Source organism: Medicago sativa, chromosome 3, assembly GCF_051527215.1.
Source record: "Medicago sativa cultivar Bolivia chromosome 3, Bolivia_mono, whole genome shotgun sequence".
NCBI lineage: Eukaryota > Viridiplantae > Streptophyta > Magnoliopsida > Fabales > Fabaceae > Medicago > Medicago sativa.
Genome location: NC_140751.1, coordinates 11358464 through 11380007, shown reverse-complemented (window position 1 = coordinate 11380007; position 21544 = coordinate 11358464).

Sequence of the window (21544 nt, the reverse complement as noted above, 5' to 3'; positions counted from 1 at the left end):
AGCAAAGTACAATGAGATAAACATGAAGGGATCAAATCATAATTTTTTTTCAATTTTTTTTATATATAAACAAAAATATAGATGGCAAAAATCCTAAATAATAACGAAATTACCAAGTTGAAATGATTCAACAGTCCCCGGCAACGGCGCCAAAAACTTGATAGACTTTTAGCAAGTGTACTAAAAATATATCGAAGTAATAAAATTTTTAAGTTCGTATCCACAGGGACTGTTTCAATTTCTACTCGGCAAAAGCGTTAAAATAAAGGATTTAACAAATAGCGGGTATGTAGAGCATATATTTGATTGAGTTCAACAGCAAATAAAAATAGAAATAAATGGTTTTGGAAAATATAGAGATAAAAAGTGATAGGTCTTTCGAATCAATTAATTATCGCTATTTGGTAAATTGCACCTAGTCTCTACAATTATTCTCTTAGACTCACGACAAATTAACAAAATAGTTTTGATCAATCCCTTGACTCAGAACACTCTCCTAAAGCTACAACACCTTAATCCCTTAGGTGAGTTCGTAACCGTTGAAGGCTTTATGAATGTTAATTTTTATGTCATAACCTAACAATCATCTATCTCTAGACTGACCCGTTAGATTAACCAGAATTATTAGATCCAATTCAATAGCTAGGGTCAGTAGTCAATTGATATTTGAATTCAGTTTATATGTGATCAGTATACAAAAAGCATTAAGAGCAAACAATTCTGAATAAAACTAGAATTATAATTGTATTGAAAAGAGTTTATACAATGGTTCAAACATCTCAAATTAAAATCATCTCAGACCTAATCAAAGGAAATTAGCTACACATGATCAAAGGAATAAACAATATAAGTAAAGAAAATAAATAAACCGATAGAACTCCGATGTCGCCGGTAGGGCTGGACAAGGACCCGCGACCCGACCCAACCCGAAAAAAACCGAAAAAAAAACCCGATCTGAGTGGGTTAAAGCGGGTTCGCGGGTCGTACGGGTCATAAATGCGGGTTCAGAAGGGTATACATGGGCTGAGGCGGGTGATGGACCTTCACCCGCGGGTACCCGAACCCGCCCGAATTAAATTAGTAAAACGACGTCGTTTTATCTTTGTATCTCACCAACCTCACTAACCCTAGATCTGAAGAGAGATTCATTTCATTTTCTCACTCGCCTCACCTCACTCTTTCTCACGTTTCACTTTCCTCTCCAAACCCTAGTGCCGCCGCCGCCGCTTCTAACCACCACCACCTCACCATCAAATCCTCCTACCAACATGAATCACCACTTTCCAACATGATTCCCGTTGATTTACGCCTTTCTCTATCACTCTCAGTCAGATCCTGAGAACCCTAAATCGCTAACACCACCGTAGATCCTGAATCCCTCTCACTCTCAGTCACTAACACCCCCGTATAACCTAAATCGCCGTCGTTTACTACGCTCAAATCAAAGGTTAGATTTTCTCTTTTTAATGTTTGTCATTTTTTCTTATTTTTGTTCGATTTAGGAGTGTTAGTGACTGTTTTTATTTTTTGTTTCATGAATCACGTCTCTGCCTTGCATATGCTTCATATCTAAAGGTTAGATATTAATGTTTTTAATCTTTGTAATTTTTTATTTATATTTACGGTTTATGAGTTTCTGACCAAATACTTTTGTTTTTGTTTCATGATTCACATCCATGCTCTGCATATGCTTCAAATTTAAAGGTAAGATCTGCTGTATTTTATGTTTGTATTTTTATTGTTTCTACGGTCTGGTGATTCTTCTCAAGTTTAAGGAGCTGATGCAATTGGCGTATTTATAATGAAATTTAACGTAGTTTTATTTGAACCACTGTTGAGTTTGGGAACTGAACAAATTATATTTTGAATTTTATGTTTGTGTGGACCATTGTGCGTTGAAAACTTGGTTTTCAAGAATTGGCTGACCCTATTTTATGTTGTTGATTGCGGTTTTCCCTTGTTTTTTATCCTTCAGTTTAATTCTTACATGACTTTTGGTATATTTTTTGAAATACGGTGATGTGCATAATATGCTAACTTCTATTTGTAGTTATTATTATGAAAAGAGCTGAAAATCATTTACCTATCTTGCTTGAACTGAGATACTGAATGCATCTGCTGGTTTTTTAAATTTATGGCAATGCTTTTATAAGACCTGCAACTAGGATGATCTTGTTGTAAGATCTTTGAGTTTGTTGTAGTTATATGCCCTTTACAAGTTGCAAAACAACAATTTTTATATATGAGAAATGATCTCAAGAAAAATCTGTCTTCACTCTTCAGCGTAAAAAAAGTCAACAGTTGTTGCATAAGCTCTTTTGCTACACCAGTTGTAACATAAGCTCTTTTTTAATTATAGTTTTTTTTTGAGAGCATTTTTTTAATTATAGTTGTAACATAAGCTTAATTAAATATATTTTTATTTTAGTAAATATTATATAATCAGTAGTTGAGACTGACAGTTCCTTTCATTTATGTGTGAAGATGTGGTTCTCTTAATCTACTTTTTATATATTAAAGTAATGCCAAGCAATCTCTTCGTAGTTGAAAGAATATTTTTCATGGATTCAGATTTGTATATGTTTCTCTTAACTTGTTGTATGTATAGGTATTATTATTAATATATTAAGATCTTATTAGATTTGATATAATATTGCCGCGGACTAAATATGAACAAATAATTGTTTTTGACAGGGAAGCATGAACAAATCATATTGTCATATTTAGTAACTCCTGCTTCACCGCTAACTTATCTTTTGATATTATGTCTAGAAAAGATGAATCAAGAGGCTAATAGCATTCAAAGCCCAGGTGCAAGGACTGCAGCAAGTGGAGGAGTTAATGAGCAAGGAGAGCATTGTAAGTATATTTTGTTGCCTTGTCATTTGTGTATATTGTATGACTGCTGAATTGTTGATGCTCATGCTTGTTGAGTTTATTCATGACTTTGATGCACACTTTGTTAAATTTATGCATGATTTTTAATGCCTATGGCTGCTGAGTCGTTTATGCTCATGTTTGTTGACTTTATCCATGTCTCTATGCACACTTAGTTGAATTTATTCATGACTTTTAAATCCTATGTCTGCTGAGTTTTTTATGCTCATGTTTGCTTTGTTTATTAATGTCTTTGATCGACACTTTGTTGAATTTATGACTGATTTTTAGTGCCTATGACTGTTGAGTGTTTTATGCTCATGTTTGCTGATTTTATCCATGTCTTTATGCACACTTTGTTGAATTTATGCATGACTTTTAATGCATATGGCTGCTGACTTTTACAGTCCTAAAGTTGTGGTAAATGATTAATAAACACACTTTAAATCTAATAAATATTTAATGCCTATGGCTGCTGACTTTTACACCCTTAAATATTTAATACTCACCTAATAAATTTTTAAATAATGAAGTTGGTGCAACAGCATCAACTCAAACTATGAATAATGAAGCTGGTGCAGCACCATCAACTCAGGTTGCTGGACCTGAACTAACTAATACTCAACCATCAAAAAAGAGAAAGCCTAATGCAAATGGTCCTAGAAAAAGAGCGGCTTGTTGGGAACACTTTATAATGTTACCTGATAGTGAGGTTGACGAACCAACTGCTGCTTGTAAACATTGTCATCAAAGATACCTGTGTGACCCTAAGACTCATGGTACCAAAAACTTGAACAGACATATGGATAAATGTCATATCCTTCAATGTCTTCTAAAAAATGGTCCCAACTAAACCATTCTTTCATATCCAGCTGTTGAGGGTTCTAGTTTGGTTCAGGTTAGCTCTAGATTTAACCAGCTTGCTTGTAGGAAGGCTTTGGCAGTTTATATAGTTTTAGATGAGAAGCCATTTAGGACAGTTGAGGGAGAAGGATTTAAACACTACAGTAAGACGATGCAGCCTTTGTTTATTATTCCTTCTAGGAGGACAATTGCCAGGGATTGTTTTCAGTTGTACTTGGATGAAAAACTAAAATTAAAAGCTTTCTTTAAATCTGACTGCAATAGGGTAGCACTTACTACCGATTGTTGGTCTTCTCTTCAAAACCTTAACTACTTGACCCTTACGGCACATTTTGTGGATAATGATTGGAAGTATCAAAAAAGAATAATCAGCTTCGCTGTAATCCCAAACCACAAGGGTGAGACTGTAGGTAGGAAGATTGAAGAGGTGTTAAGGGATTGGGGGATTAGATGTGTGTCCTCTGTAACTGTTGATAATGCATCAGCTAATGATGTAGCCGTGACATATTTGAAAAAAAAGATTAAAACAATGAATGGGCTGATGGGGGATGGGTCTTATTTCCATATGCGGTGTTGTTCACACATCTTGAACTTGGTGGTTTTGGATGGTTTGAAAGAAAAACATACTTCCGTTACTAGTGTCAGAGACGCTGTTAGGTTTGTAAAATCTTCTCCTCAAAGGGCTGCCAAGTTCAAAGAGTGTATCGAATTTGCTGGAATAACATCTAAAAAACTAGTGTCTCTTGATGTTTCAACTCGTTGGAACGCAACATTGTTTATGCTAAGTAGTGCTGTACCTTTTCAAGTAGCTTTTGAAAAGCTTGAAGACGAAGATCCTAGTTATAGGGAATACTTTGGACCTGCTGGTCCACCAACGAGTGATGATTGGGAGAATGCAAGGGCTTTTTGTGTTTTTTTGGAGTTGTTTTATGAGGCAACAAAATTGTTTTCAACCTCCCAACATGTGAGTATACATACAGCCTTTCACCAAATTTCCTCAATTTATGCTGAGCTGAAGCGTGCCACTATGGACTTAAACTCGATTTTTGCAAGTGTGGGTATGGAAATGATGGCTAAGTACAACAAATATTGGGAGAACATTGCTAACATGAACAATCTTTTGTATTTTGGCACCATCTTTGACCCGCGATACAAGTTGAGATATATTGAGTGGGTTTTTAATAATGACATGTATTATGATAGACCTGTGTTTGCCAAAGAGTTGGTTAAATCTATTAGGGAGAATCTAGATAAACTCTACTTTTGGTATAAGAAAGCCCATAACCAAACTGTCAACAATGCACAACCACTTGCTAGTGGTGGAGAAACAATTACCCATGTTGAAACCAGTACAGCTGTTGCTGCCCGGCGCCCTTCGGCTATGGCAAGGGCAAATGCTTTTGACCAACACTTGGAGGAGCAAAACTCAATTGACCTACAGAATGAGCTTGATGGGTATATCAACAGCAAGTGTGTCAAGCGTACTGAAGATTTTGACATTCTTGTGTGGTGGAAAAATAATTCAAGTCAATACCCCATTTTATCTACCATGGCAAAGGATATTTTGGCCATACCGGTGTCTACAGTTGCTTCAGAAAGTGCTTTCAGCACAGGGGGGAGAGTCATAGAAACCTACAGGACCTCTCTAAAGGAAGAAATGGCAGAGGCATTAATCTGTACCCAAAATTGGTTGAAACCGTCGTTCACTTACTTCAAAGACTTGCAACTTATGGAGGAGACTGAGCTTTCTGAAGACATTATAGCAGGTGAAATATTTTTATTATTGCTAAACAACAGCCATATAATAAATTTAAATGATTCTGAAAAATTGTATTCTTGAATATGTGCAGAGTTTCAAAAAATGTCTGTTGGAGAAGGATCTCAAAATGCAGCTGCTGCCGGTAGCTCATCATCACAGCCACCTGGCTGTGTATGATGAATTTGGATGTAAGTTTACATATTTTTATGTTAATCTTTTTTACGGTTTGAAGCAATTTAGTTTTTGTTCAATATTGTCTAATACTCTCTTTTTTTTGCAGCTTTTGATTTTTTGGCTTGGCATAACAACTTTTTGTTATAGGTATATCATTAACCTTCTTTTAATCTGATAATATTTACTCATGTTGAAATCCTAACATATCTATTTTATTGTGTAGTGTTGTTGCCTTATGAATATAATTTAGAAGTGGGATAGGAATGTATTTTTTGGACGACACCAACCTTGTTATCACATAATGTTGTGACTTTTTTAGCACAAGTAGCAGCATAACTTTTGTGATTATAAGCAGCTTTGGAGGTATAAAATTTCAATGTATTGTTTTTGTTTATTACGCAGCTGTGTTTGATTTTGTTTACTATAAAATCTTAATTACATTTTTCTATTTTGTTATCACAAGGACTATTTTGTAGCTGTTTTTACTATTATGGCTATGGCTGATTTGGAGAACAGTTTGTTGACATTTGAATCATTGGTATTGCCTCAGGTATGGTCTGATGTGGGAGTTTTTTGTGAGTGTTTTTATCTGCTTAGTGGGTCTGTTTGTGGCTGGTAGCAGCATGAGTATCGTGTTGATTTTCATCTAATTTTGATTATGCAGAAAATTATGCAGAACCAGAAGATTTTCATCTGTTTGTGGGTCTGTTTTTGGCTTACTATTTATGTATCTGCAGCTTTTGTTAAGTCTGCCATTGCTCTCTATTGATGTGCAAATTTTCTTTGAATCTCAAAGCATCAAGATCCATTATACTTTGGATGATGTAAGTATTTTATCAAGTTTATTTTATTTGTTCTGGTTGTATATTAATGTGATAACCAAGGTTGGTACTTCAGTTTGTAGTAACTGTACTAACTGTTGCTGCACAAATTACTAAATTGCAGATTGCACCATTTGATCCTACTAAGAAGAAAAAGAAGAAGAGAGTTACAGTTATAGATCCTGCAGATGATGAATCAGTGGATAAATTGGCCGAGAAGATAGAAAATATGTCAGGTGTGTAAATTATAATAACAAACAAGCATTAGCAATCTACTGGCATGGTTTATGTTTTTAAATTTATCTTAAAATGGTGGTTAGGCAATGTTGATTATTAATAGCTATTCACTTGCAGTTTCTGATGGGACTGACAGTGCATTTTATGGTTTGAAAAAGAAGAAGAAGCCTGTAATATGTGTTGATAGTGGACTGTGCTTTGTTCTTACTACAAGTAATGCTTGAGGGAAGGTTTATGAATGCTAAACTTATGGTGAACTTTATTGGTTTTAGATCATGATGAAGATGATGAAGAAGAAGCTGTTTCTTTGCTGCCTCGTTATCCTTGAGTGATCGATATTGAACAATGCATTATATAATGCATAATGCTGCTATAGCTGATACTGCAAACTTTTCTTTTCCATCTGGATGATTGTACTAATTTAAATCTTTATGCATCTCCTATCCTGCATTATATGTATTATGTGTTGTATTGATAATTTTAACTTGTTGGTTTTAATTTAAGTACAAATTTAAATGTCATTGTTGTGTTTGATAACTTGAAAGATGATCAACAATTGATCCTGTTTGTTTTAAATATCTAGTTCAAATTCTTAATTTCACATAGTAAGTTAAAAATCCAGCAAATCTATATAAACCTGGCAGACAGGCCTCATTTTTATAATGAAAAAACATAATAAAAAAACAGCAGTTTAAAAAAAAAAAAAAATCAATTGGGCTTTCAAAATCATGTTGGGCCAGATAAGGTCCAACCCGTATATATCCGCCCGGTAACCCGTTCTACCCGGTAACCCGAACCCGAACAACCCGCTTGCCAGTTTTGGGCACAATTGGGCTAGAGGTTTGAACCCTTCGGGTTGGGCTGGGTTGCCACTTTGGGCCCGAACCCGCCCATACCCGCCCGATGCCCAGCCCTAGTCGCCGGCGTTGCTCTCGGTATCTTTTCAATCACTACTGATGTCTTTTTCCAATTTCCATGTGCCTCTCCTCTCCTCCTTTTTGTCTCGTACCGCGTGCTGCTCTTTCTTTCCAAATCGTGAATCACCTTGTGCCCAAAACGTGAATCCTTTTCTATGTGCGGCTAGCTTCCCTTTTATATCCTTCCAAACCAAATTGTTTTCTTTTTGTTCCAGCCAATCGCATGCCTCCTTTGTATTTCTATTGGGCCCACACTGAATGCTATGAAGCCAACTTCTTTTCTAATTATTCTATGCTATTCAGCCCTCCAAAACGTGATACATCTTTTGCTAACTCATGTGGCTACTAATTGAATAATAAACCCATGTTTTCAATCCTTTCTCTACTTGACACAATAAATAATAAAATGGTAATTTATTTAAAATGACTCTAAATTAAGTACTAACCTAATAATAATAGAATAAAAACTTAACTAAAAAGACTCTAAAAATAGTGAATGACTGACTGTCATCACTCTCCTTATGTGTTTCTATGCCTTTTGATCTCCAAAAACGTGAACCCTTATTCTGAAAACGCAACTTGAATAAATAGACCTGCGAAAAATCGGGCCCCGAAGTGTAAAATTCGGTGCCCGAACTGTTAAAACATCGAATCCAAAAGCCCATAGCTGCGTGAAATCGGCGCCCGAACCTCCCTGTTCGGCGGCTGATTATTTTCGACTCTAGAGTTAATTTTTCTTGCTCAAAAATCGGCGCCCGAACCCTCCTGTTCGGCGCCCGATTTATGTCGTACCACCAGCCAGTTCCTTGCTCGGAAATAGGCGCTCGAACATGCTAAGTCGGGGCCTGATTAATGTCGAACCAACATGGTTCTTTTCTGCTCAAATTCGGCGCCCAACTATAAGGATTCAGGGCCCGAAGTCTTCTTTGTAGATTTCCTGATTTCTGCACATTCTGACCCTTTTTGCCCCAGAATCACAATGAGTTTGGCGTTAAAGTTAAATGAAAACTACTAATAAAAGAAAGATGAGAGAGTGTCATCAAAGGACTTGTTTAAGTAATTGTAAACATCATAAGGAACATTGTTTCATTTGATAATTTGAAATATTAAAAACAGTTTCCTTAAGAGCAAAAGTAAGGTCAAGGAAAAAGACCCCAACAAAAGCTAAGATCTAGTTAAGACTTTTGAAAATGTATTTCTTGGTGTTCCTCTTTACAAGGTCCATATCTCTGATGTTTATAAAAACTTATTGAAGTCCTTCGATGTTTTGATGAGAAAAAATTTCTATGAATGTATGCATGTATGCATGATTTATGCTACACAAACGGTGAAAACATGGTTAGGTTTAAGGTCCATGATGTTGGAGTTAAGGGTAACAACGCCATTTGGTAAGGACTATGGTTTTTAAATGTACCTGTATCACGGGTTCTACCAAGTTCTTAGAGTTATCAACCACTTCCGAACACTATCGGGTTACGGAAATACTTCCGATCCAACAATGTTCGTAAGAAAGTCTCGTCTGAGTGTAGTATCGCGTATAGCCACCACACTACGTCTTAAGAGGCCAAGATGGATTTAAAGGTAACTAAAGGTCCTCAACTTCGACGATCACTTGAAAATAACATGCCAAACACAAATACTCATGCCAACATAGTATATTTCCAAGATCCCTCAGTTGAGTGGGGTTATCACATGTGTCACAAACCAAAATTCACTCTTGGCAGGGCACTATGATTATACCACCGTCCTATCCTAATGTTTCTCTCAAGTCTGGGTAATGGACTTATCTCACCACTCCCGTTAGAAAGAAGAAAGAAGATGAAAGAGCATATATATACACGTATTTCCATCTTTTATTTTTTTGGATTTTTTTAGCAAGTTTAAAGCACAAAATTTTAAACAAACTCAAGTTAGGCTTAACCCTCTTAAGGGGTCCCCAGTGAAGTCGTCATTTCTGTCGCGTCATTTTTCGGAGGTCAAGCTATTTCATTAGCATAGACTCACTATTTTTATTCACGACTGAACTTTTAATTTTTTTTTAAGAAAATGGGAAAAAAGTTCAAATTACCCATATATTGAAAAGATTAAGGGTTCGGGGGTTGGTTATATTTAGGGAAGGTATTGGCACCCTAAATATTCGTAGTACTCTACGAGAACCTCTTGATTTTATTTAACTTTTTGTGTTTAAAACTTGCTTGCTTTTTTTAAAAAAAGAAATTAGAATGGTGATTAAATAAAAGAAAAGGGAAGTTTTTTATTCACATTTTTTATTGATTTGGAAGGACGAGTGTCCTTTGCCTACGTACCCGTGAGGGATCAAAACCTCATAGTTCGGGGTAGAAATTGACGTTTGATTGGTTTGGTGTTTTTTATTACTTTTGAAAAAGATTTTAAAATAAAAAGCCAAGTGGCAAATAAGAATCGGTTTGTATTTTTTATATTGAAAGAAAATAGAGTCAAAGTAGAATTAAAATTGATTTGAAATTTGATTAAGAAAGAAAATAAAATGAACGATCACTTGATTGAAAATCAAGGTTTATTATGAAAATATTTTTTGTGATTTTTGATTATTTGAATGTTTTTGTTGTTTTTGATATTAACCAAAAACTAAAAGTAAACTAACATAACAAGAAAATAAAAGCACGAGGAATTTCCGTAGTGACGTTGGATCACCACGAAAAACCCTTTTCTAACCTAATATTTTTTGCATTTTTTGAATATATATAAAAGCGGAATAAATAAAATAAAATAAAAGAAAGGGACAACCGAAGGGACAAAATTACCAAAGGGACAAAATTCCAAAGGGACAAAATTATCGAAGGGACAAAATTCCAAAGCAACCAATGTTGAGCATACGACGATGCCACCCTTTTTTTGAAGGGACTCTTTCCGAAGGGACAGAAAAAAAAAAGGGAGAAGAAAAGAATAGCTCGTCAGCACAAGCTAAATGAGGGAGAAGAGAAAAAAACTCTTTGACAACTCAAGAGAACTTTTGGTGTATTTTGAAGTGTGGAATGAGGGCTCTATTTTTAGGTGAGGAGGTTTATGAGAATGAAAAAGTGGTTTAATGGGTTTTCATGGTGATTTGAATGATGTTTAATGATGAATTTTAAAAGAGGAATGTGAAAGTTGACTTGAAAAATTTTGGACCTTTGACATTTTATTTTTGGACCTATTCTAAAGAAAATAAAATAATAAAGAAGGTAAAATAAAATAACCTAAAATAAAACAAAAGGAGAAAAATAAAAATAAAAGATGGAAATTAACTAAAATAAAAAACTAAAGATAAAAAATAAAAATAGACTAAAAATAAAATAAAATAAGGTCCCGAAATCGAACCAAAAATGAGGTGTTTTAAAGTACCTCTTTGCCCTCTGAAAAGTTAGAGAATATTCCGGATCAGAGACTGTATGAATGTAGGATGTTAGGTCAAAAATTGGGGTATGACAGCTATGAAAGATTATTGCTAATTTAACACCAGTCATCAAGGGCATCAAAGCCAAACATGTAGCCATTGATGCCCACTTGTTAAATATATTTTTTCTTCCCTACAAAATTACCAATTTTTATTTTTCGCCCCAATAAAATAGTGGCATTTTGATCTCCCTATAAAATTTTCATCGCAGTTGTTTTATTCCAAATTATCAATACCTTATCTTGAATTTTCAATATTATAAATTTATATTTTATTCATTCCATATTTAAAAATATATATATATTTATAATATTCTAAACATGAACAAAATCATTTAAAAATTCAGAAAGTTTAAGAATAATTAAAGAAATTGAATGTAGTAAGGATTAAAACTCCATGAAGGGAAGTTGTGTAAGAACGAGCCCCTTTTTTATGGTGATGAAAAGCAAAAGTTAATAATTCCATAGAGACTAAAATCACACTTTACCCCAAAACACTATAAGTATTTTAAGGTGGAAAGATAGAGTTCAAGTACACACCATTCAAGTTATAGTATAAAAATATATTGACCCACAGGGACTGTGGAGCTAAAGCTTCGCGTAGCTTTTCAGCATAAAACTTCTTTACATAAATAAAATAAATCATTTGTCACAACAGTAAATATAAAAGGTTAAGTTTGGGAAAGCCGTAAAAGGTTTTAGAAAATCTCAAGATGGAAAGTCTGGTTTAAACTAGGTTGAGTTATCATAAAACATTACTGCGATGTACAGAGCTATAGTTGCGTACAACCTCTGTGACTCTTAGCGCTATGACCGTTTATTAACTTCTTAAGTTAACTAAGATTCACAGAGCTATGTCCCTGCATTCACAGAGCTATGTCCCTGCATAGCTTCCTACCACTCACATAGCTGCAACCGTTTCTAGCTTCTCGTAGCCCTGAGATACGTAGAGCTATATCTATTACTAGCCGGCTTTCTGGCAAACCAATTATTCTAAGGGAGTGTTTCCTCATCCATCGTGTTAAGAGCATAACAACACTCATTTCTGGGCTCGATCACAAGACTTAACAAGCAACAGTTTCTAGGTTTAGGTTCCATCCCGTTCTGCACTAAGGTACTAGGGTGTTGATGATAGAGCACCATATGACATTTTGGCTATGTTTTTAGTTTTTTTCTTTGCATTTGAAGACAAATGAGATAAGATATAGAGGAGCTCTTAATGGTTTGAGGAACATATTGTATTGTTTTCACTTGAGTTGTTGTAATTCACTCTTATCCTAGATCATGCAACTTCATATATATTTTGAGTGGTTTGTAGTGTGATCTCTTTGTGTTTTGATCTTATAACCACCGCATTCAAAACCCTGATCAGACTGTGACCAGTGCATACATTTAGAAAAAGTTTGAAAAAGCCTACAAAATTCAACCTCCCTCTTGTGTTTTTCTCACCTTCAAGGTTTAGGAAATTGGCTAAGTAGCACTTCAACCATGCGAGTGAGCACAGTAGCAAAAGACTTTGGAGTTGTAGGTTTTGATACTAGCTCCTCTTTTAGAGGCCCAAGAAACTTGTAAGCAATGAGAAGAGATGCGATGGTTGAGCTTTAGATGCAACCAACTGAGAGTTTACGAGGAAATACGTGATCCCAATTCAATAGGGTTAAAGTACATGAGGGAAACCCTAGCAGGCCGCCATATTTCTCCTTGATGCATCATGGGAGCATACATGTCTTACATTCTGATTTATTTTATATATACAGGCCAATCAAAGACATTGTGTGAATGCAAATCTTGATGAATTCTTGAAACTGTCAAATTTATACTCATTCCTTATAGTTAACATTATAATAAGATTAAATTAAGCATTATTATTTATTAAATTTCCCCTTTCGATGATCCAAAGTAATAAAGTTAAATACTAAAATATTGAATACTAATGATTTGCTATGTTTTTACGTTACACCATTATTAAGTTTAGTAAATGGACAAATATAACACATTAATCTACACAAGAGACACTTAATAATAGTTCTAAATTTAGGGAGGGATTTTTAATAATGTTTAAGAGGTAAAAATATTTATATTTTTCTTAACACGCGAATAACTTTATACACTATAAAGTGATCAAATAAATTATATTTGTTGCATGTAAAAAGAGAGAAATATGGCTAATACTCATAAGCTTGTGTCTATGATTTTATTTATTTTTCTATTTCTTGTTGCAAATAATGTTGAGGGTAATATATTTTTCTATTTTTTTCAAATTTCCTTCTTTAGTTTGTAGTTTGTATATAATGTTTATATCAGTTTTGTAACATTATTTTATTCTATTTTTTCACTACAGGATATGTTAATTGTGAAACTGATGCTGATTGTCCATCCAGTACTCGAGTTAAAAGGTTTAGGTGCATTAAAGGAGAATGTAGATGGACTAGAATTTCGTTCGGATAGTATGAGTCTCATACTCAAGATAGTACAATTACACCATGCAATAAAGAATGAGTTCTTTCACTGGCAAAAACAAATATGCAATATACATTTTGCTAAAATATTTTATAGTTACCATTTAGTTGTTGTCCTATCTAGGATCCCAATAATTGTATTTTGTTTATTTTTTAATTTTACGGACCTTGCATTATGGTTTTGTCGTCTAACAGACTGTCAATGCAATGAAATAAGGTACAAAATAATATTTTAAGTAAATTGTTTTCTACTACTTATTCTTGGATTTACAGCATGGCGTTTAATTTAAGAATATTACATTATATTTAGCAACGTACCTCATATAACTTCAATTTTACATTGTAATATTGTCAGGCATATGAATTTTCAAACAATGTCTTTTATGTTTCTTTTTAACTGAGAGTTCACCTGTTCATTTCTTTCATCTAAATGTAAATTATTGGTTCTAATGATAATAAACGGATTGTTGACAATATATTCAAGATGGAACTCTATTCATCCAAGTTAGGATTTATCGCAATATTGACCATATATTTATTACCTTTCTCATCCAAAACATAGACTTTAAAAAAATCTTCAAATGATTGAAAACTCATTTCAAATTTAAAATAAGTTCAAGGTCTTTCTACGATTAACTGGTCATTTTACATAAACAAAATGTTTGGAAGTGAATTGGGACTAAAGGAATCATAGTTGATTACTAAAACATCTTTATTAAATCAAAACAGTGCAAAATAGAAAATACATGCCCTGGAATCGAAACCAAAGGCTTAGGCGTCAACGCTATGAAGGATTCTTGCTTATTTAACACCAGTCGCCTTGGGCATCAAAGCCAAACATGTAGCCATTGTTGCCAACTTGAAATATTTTTTTTTTCGTACCAATAAAATAGTGTCATTTTGATCTCCCTATAAAATTTTCATCGCAGTTGTTTTATTCCAAATTATCAATACTTTATCTTGAATTTTCAATATTATAAATTTATATTTTATTCATTCCATATTAAAAAATAAAAAAAAAAATCGATTTTTTTTTTAATATTCTTAACATGAACAAAATCATTTAAAATTTTAGAAAGTTTAAGACTAATTAAAGAAATTGAATGCAGTAAGGACTAAAACTCCATGTAGGGAAGTTGCGTAAAAACGAGCCCCTTATTTATGGTGATGAAAAGCAAAAGTTAATAATTCCATATAGAATAAAATCACACTTTACCCAAAAACACTATGAATATTTTTAGGTGGAAAGACTGAGTTCAAGTATACACCATTCAAGTTATAGTATAAAAAATATCGTCCCACAGGGACTGTGGAGCTAAAGTTTCGCGTAGCTTTTCAGCGGAAAACTTGTTTACATAAATAAAATAAATCATTTGTCACAACAGTAAATATAAAAGGTTAAGTTTGGGAAAGCAGTAAAAGGTTTTAGAAAATCTCAAGATGGAAAGTCTGGTTTAAATTAGGTTCTATTATCATAAAACATTACTGCCATGTACAGAGCTATAGTTGGGTACAACCTTTGTGACTCTTAGCGTTATGGCCGTTTATTAACCTTTTAAGTTAACTGAGATTCACAGAGCTATATCCCTACATAGCTTCCTACGACTCACATAGCGGCATCCGTTTCTAGCTTCTTGTAGCCCTGAGATTCATAGAGCTATATCTGTTACTAACCGGCTTTCTGGCAAACCAATTAGTCTAAGGGAGTGTTACCTCAACCATCGTGTTTAGAGCATAATGACACTCATTTTTGGGTTTGATCATGAGACATAACAAGCAACAGTTTCTAGGTTTAGGTTCCCACCCGTTCCGCACTAAGATATTAGGGTATTGATGGTAGAGCATCATATGACATTTTGGCTATGTTTTTAGTTTTTTTCTTTGCATTTGAAGACAGATAAGATAAGATAAGATATAGAGGAGCTCTTAATGGTTTGAGGAACATATTGTATTGTTTTCACTTGAGTCGTTGTAATTCAACCTTATCCTAGATCATACAACTCCATAGATATTTTGAGTGGTTTGTAGTGTGATCTCTGTGTTTTGATCTTATAACCGCCGCATTCAAAAGTCTACATCAGACTCTGACCAGTGCATACACTTAAAAAAAAGTTTGAAAAAGCTAACAAAATTCAACCCCCATCTTGTGTTTATCTCACCTTCAAGGTTTAGGTAATTGGCTAAGTTGCAGTTCAACCATGCGAGTGAGCACACTAGCAAAAGACTTCGGAGTTGTAGGTGTTGATACCAGCTCCTCTTTTAGAGGCCCAAGATACTTGAAAGGGATGAGAATAGATGTGATGGCTGAGCGACAGATGCAGCCAACTGAGAGTTTGGGAGGAAATACTTGATCCGAATTCAATAGGGTTAAAGTGCATTAGGGAAACCCTAGCAGGCCGCCATATTTCTCCTTGATGCATCATGTGAACAGACCGTGCCTTAAATTCTGATTTATTTTATATATACATGCCAATTAAAGACATTAAGTGAATGCAAATCTTGATGAATTCATGCAACTCTCAAATTTATACTCATTTAATATGGTTAAATGATTATATATATATATATATATATATATATATATATATATATATATATATATATGGGGTTTGCTAGAACACACCCACTAGTTTTTACGTGGGAGTGTTTTAGCAAAGCTACACCTTAGGGTGTATTTAACCACTTTGTAGTTATTCACTTGCTATAACACACCTTCTAAAAAATGAGTGGGTGTATTCTAGCAAATGCCTATAGGAGTTGCTAACATACACCCACTTATTTTTTAAGAAGGTGTGTTTTAGCAACATTCACCTTAAGGTGTATTTAACAACTTTTTAGTTATATTTTTGCTAAAACACACCTTAATAAAAACTAGTGGGTGTATCCTAGCAAACCCCTATATATATATATGTATGTATGTATGTAATATTATAGTATGATTAAATTATACTTTATTATTTATTAAATTTCCTTTCGATGATAAAAGTAACAAAGTTAATTACTAAAATAATGTATACTTGCTATGAATATAATAAGTGGATGTCCACATACGCTTGTACTTATCTCTTAAGTGACGCCATATTACTTATCTCTAGGTCACACCGATTTGTACTTATCCCATAAGTACTTAACTCTTAAGCCATATCATTGTACTTCTTAATAAATAGAGACACATGTAACATAATTGTACACTACAAGACAATAATATAATCATCTATGTCTCTCTTCTTCTCTACTTCTCTTTATTCTTGTTCTTATTATAATAGTTTCATAACACGTTATCAGCACGACGCTCTAACCAATTGAGGTATGCAGTTCTTCTTAATCTATTTTTAATGTAAATAAAATTTAATTTTTGTATCGATGATTATAGGTTTGTCATACCCCAATTTTTGACCTAAAATTCTTTCAGCTTTCTTTCTAAAATTTTTACAAAAAAAGTAAACCGTTGACCGAAGTCAACATTTGACCAAGGTCAATAGTTGACCAAAAGTCAACTTTTCAAGAGAGGATCAATAAACATATTTTTTTTTTACACCAAATGCATTTCCATGAGTATTTTTTCCCTTACTTGTTTTAGAAGTTAACTTCAAATTTTCATTTTTTATGCATATTTTTTATTTATTCTTTTTACATTTTTATTGCATCACACTAAAAAACTCCAATTTCAATTCATTTCATTTCTATTGCATTTCCAATCACAACTTTACAACAATTATATTTTCAATATCACAAAATTCAAATAAAAAAATTCAAAAAAACACTAACTTTGACAAATTCACCCAAAATGCACATTTCACTCCCATTTGATTCCTCCACCACAAATTGTTCATCTAGAACCATCTTCACATATAACACCTCATATCATTTTAACACACATCACCACTCATGACCAAAAATCATCCAAAAAGTCACAAAAAACTAATTTTTTGCAAAAATTCCAAACTACCCTTTCTTACTCCACATCTAACCTAATTTTTCACTCTTGATGACCAAATTACTCCCTCTATAAATACCCAACAAACTCAGTGAGAGAGGGGAGCGAATTTTGAGAGAAGCAAAATCACCATTTTCACAAAAAATCAAAAATCTTTAAATTATCATGAAACTTCACCATTCTTCAACCAAAAGCTTCTAAACACTCCCAACAAACCAAAAACACTAAAAACGGAAGAATAACCACATAAAACCATGAATTTGAAACCTCAAAATTACAAAGAAGAGGGTAGAGTGAGTTAGACCAATTCAAAGCTCAAGCAATGTAGATTTTAGTATATCTAGGAACAGTTGAAAAGCGTTGCTATAACTAGAAATTTTTTTGCCTAAAAGTATAGGGGATGTTTTCCAATGGTCTCCTATGCCAGCGTTGCCTATTGTCTAAGGGGATGATTTTTTTCACTCTATGGAGATACTATTGTATTGCAGAAGATTTTACCACCTGAAATCATAAAAACAAAAAAAAAAAAACAAACAAATTTTTGAATCTTTCGCTTATAGTCATATCGAGATCCATGACAATCAATCACAAAGTACGAATAAAAATAAATAACAAGATTCCTTTGTGATGGAATGCTACACTTCTTAAAAATTCTTAAACTGAATAAATAACAATTTATCCTTCAAAATCATTAAACATAAGTAATTCAAAACTTCGCAGCGGAATTAGTTCATTCAACATAAAAGGTCTTTAGCACGCAGACCATATTATAAATCACATAACATCTAACATCAATAATTATCATAAGCATCAACATCTAACATCAATAATATTCATGAGCAAAACATAGTATTTATCGAAAACATCTTCATAATCAAGTTCATAATCAACTTCATAAACAAACATCATCATTAAATCATAATCATCGAATCACAATCACACTTCATAATCAAACCTCACTTAACTCGACAATGTGACTCAACTCGACTATGCAACTCTTAACATCTCAAATCATCTTAGCATCTTGACAACTTAACAACTTGACACTCGACAACTTCACATCTTAAATCAGCTTAAAAACCTCTTGATATGAAAATGCATTTGGTACCAATACAGAGCATCAAGCTCCCAACCAACTTATATGAGCATAAATAGGCTCTTTAGGGCATCAAGCCCCCAACATAGTGAGTAAAAGCTCCAGGGCATCAAGCCCTCACCCATCGTGTGAATGACTAAGCATTCCAGGCATCAAGCGCCCAACCAACATATATGAGTATGCAATGAACTCAACTTTCTACAACTTAGACAACTTCATGAACATCTATCATAATTCCATTAATATGGACAACCTCTTAGATATTTACGACTTAGACTGACTTATACATCTTCACTAAGATTCAGCAGCAACAAACAACAACAATTGCAGCATATAACCGTGCTTGAATATCATATCATCAATAAGAAATGAATCATATCAACTTAACATCATAGAACATCATAATATTATGTATCATACAATACTCACATAATGTATTCCAACATATCAACAACAATAACCACATATACATTAATCAATTACATTCATATCGAAGTCCAAAACATTCTTCAAAAGAAAATCAAGTTTGATTAATGAGACATAAGCCAAATACTCATAAAACACATCAACTAAATCCCTAATACTTAAGTTGAAGTTGGGAAACCAACCATAAGTTTTTAGACTAACTTGGGATTAGTTATGCCAAGTTTTCTTAAAGTTTTCTGAAGACCCACTTGGACTATTTTCATCAAAACTAAAAATCTACACATAATTTTCTAGTCACTCTCAAGCCATTAGAAAGCTAACTCAATTATCTACAACTTTCATGTTTACACCGAGAGCTAATTCAACACGGAAACGTGTGAAAAAGACACAAGAACGCAACAAAATCGAAGTTCTGACAGCACGCAACGAAAGCACAACAAGCAGTCACCCATGAGGGGCTGCCTTACTGCGCTCAGGCGTGTAAAACTGTGCCCAGACGTGGGAAGGCAGTAGCCCACCTGCGACGCAGCTCTGTGCAGTCCCTTTTTTTCGGTTTCACCGTTTCGTCCGTAAAAACCTAACTGTTACCCCGATTCCGATTCCGTTTTCGCCTACGCGTTCTATTCGACAAATCCTATCATATTTTACTGAAAAATCATATTTTTAAATCTCCAAAACAGCTTATCCTGGAATCACTTATTTCTCAAAAACACTTAAAATCATTTTTTCTCAGAATCTCACTTTTCATCCATTCTCATATTTTTAACCATCAAACTGCTTCTAATAACATTCCTATAGGATATCTAAGGTATGTTCATGATTCTCTCATCAATTCTGCGGTTCTTTAACATCTAATCATCAAAATCGCTTATAAACCCTAATCCTCTTAATCTCACAAACTCTCCCCAACTTGTTAGATGTAATCTAATGATTTAACAACTTAATATTAATGCAAGATAATCTCACTCTCACCTTAATATGTAGAAATCGCAGCTTCTTCTCTCCTAGGTTCTTCTCTTCTCTTTTCTCCTCTTTTTCTCCAAAACTGACGTACGTTGTAAACTATTCTCTCAATCTAGCTTCCTCTATTTATATCCTTTCTATTCTTTCTAAATCTATTTTGGGCCCAACATGTTATTCTTCTTTCTATTCTAACCCCCAATTCTACTTACATTAATAATTCTCATATTCTAATAAATAATAGAATAATGCCACATAATAAAATACTAACACCTCATATAAATAATTAAATCATATAAATAAATTCTAACTTAATAAAAATAATTAAATAAAAGGAGGGTGTTACAGGAAGAGACGTTGCAGTTCGTATAAACTGGTCTCTTTTGCGAGTAATATGCCAAATGTAGCGTTTGGGATTGGATTGGATTGAGCCTAAGCAAGTGGGCCTAAGATCTTTCTGACCGGTCCAGAACACTTTGAAAAAACACTGATGAGATAAAATTCCTTACTTTAACACAAAAATTCATCATTTGCCACATTCCAATACTTCAACATTTTATAAGTTTTTTGTCAATAATGAATGCTAGACACCTATATCAACATATAATGGAATATTAAATGCAAAAAAAAAGATGGGAATGTAAGATAGTCCAAGAGAAACAACACATGACTCTTCAAGAGAAACAACACACTAGGTTAGTGCATACCTAATATGATTTCAAGGACCTATCAAATAGGCTCTTTCCTCTCATCCCAACTCTTGAACAATAATCACATTTCCTACAAGTTCATCCAGACACAACAAATCATTAATACATTTGAATCAAACTAATAACAAAAATCAATATAAGCGGTTTCCCCAATGGAGAATGTGGGAGACAAGCAGTTGTCTACATGGAAGGAGTGCTGATCGTGGGATTATACGTTTTACAGTTATTTTCTTACGTATAAATAGTAGTTTTCCCCAGAGAAAACGGGTCGCAAATCACCTATACAGAAATCTAAAACACTCGAAGTACCGGCGTCAGAGAAAAGAGTCATAAAGAATGTATGTAAAGGATTTTTCGAACCACTTTTATTTTTAATGCATTTCATTTTATCTTTCTTTTAAGTTTCTGCAATTTAAACTTAATGCCTTTACTTTGCTTTTAAAACCGTTTTTCTCTCGAAAGACGCTATATGGTCTCGTTCTGTTCGTAAAGAAACCTATGAACTCGGTGAATGTTTGAAAAACAAATTCACAACATGTCCTAGGATTTCTGGTTTGATCCTGCTTGTAATAACCAAAACCAGCCCTCATTAATTACCAAAAACACCGGTAAACAAATTGGCACGCTCAGTGGGACCCTGTTTCTGCATCATTTTTAAAAACTTTTTCAGAACCTTTGGAAGAAATTTCCAATGTGCTTTATTCAAACAAAAAACCCTTTGGAAAGAATTGCAATAATCTTCCAAAACCTTTTCAAAACTTTTTACTAAAAAAACTTTTCTTGTGAAAACTGTTTTCTGAAGATTAGCAACTATTTTCGGTAAACTTTTTCTAAGGAAAAATTTGAATTTTGTGCATGCATTTAAGAAATGGTAAAGCTTTGATGATATATAA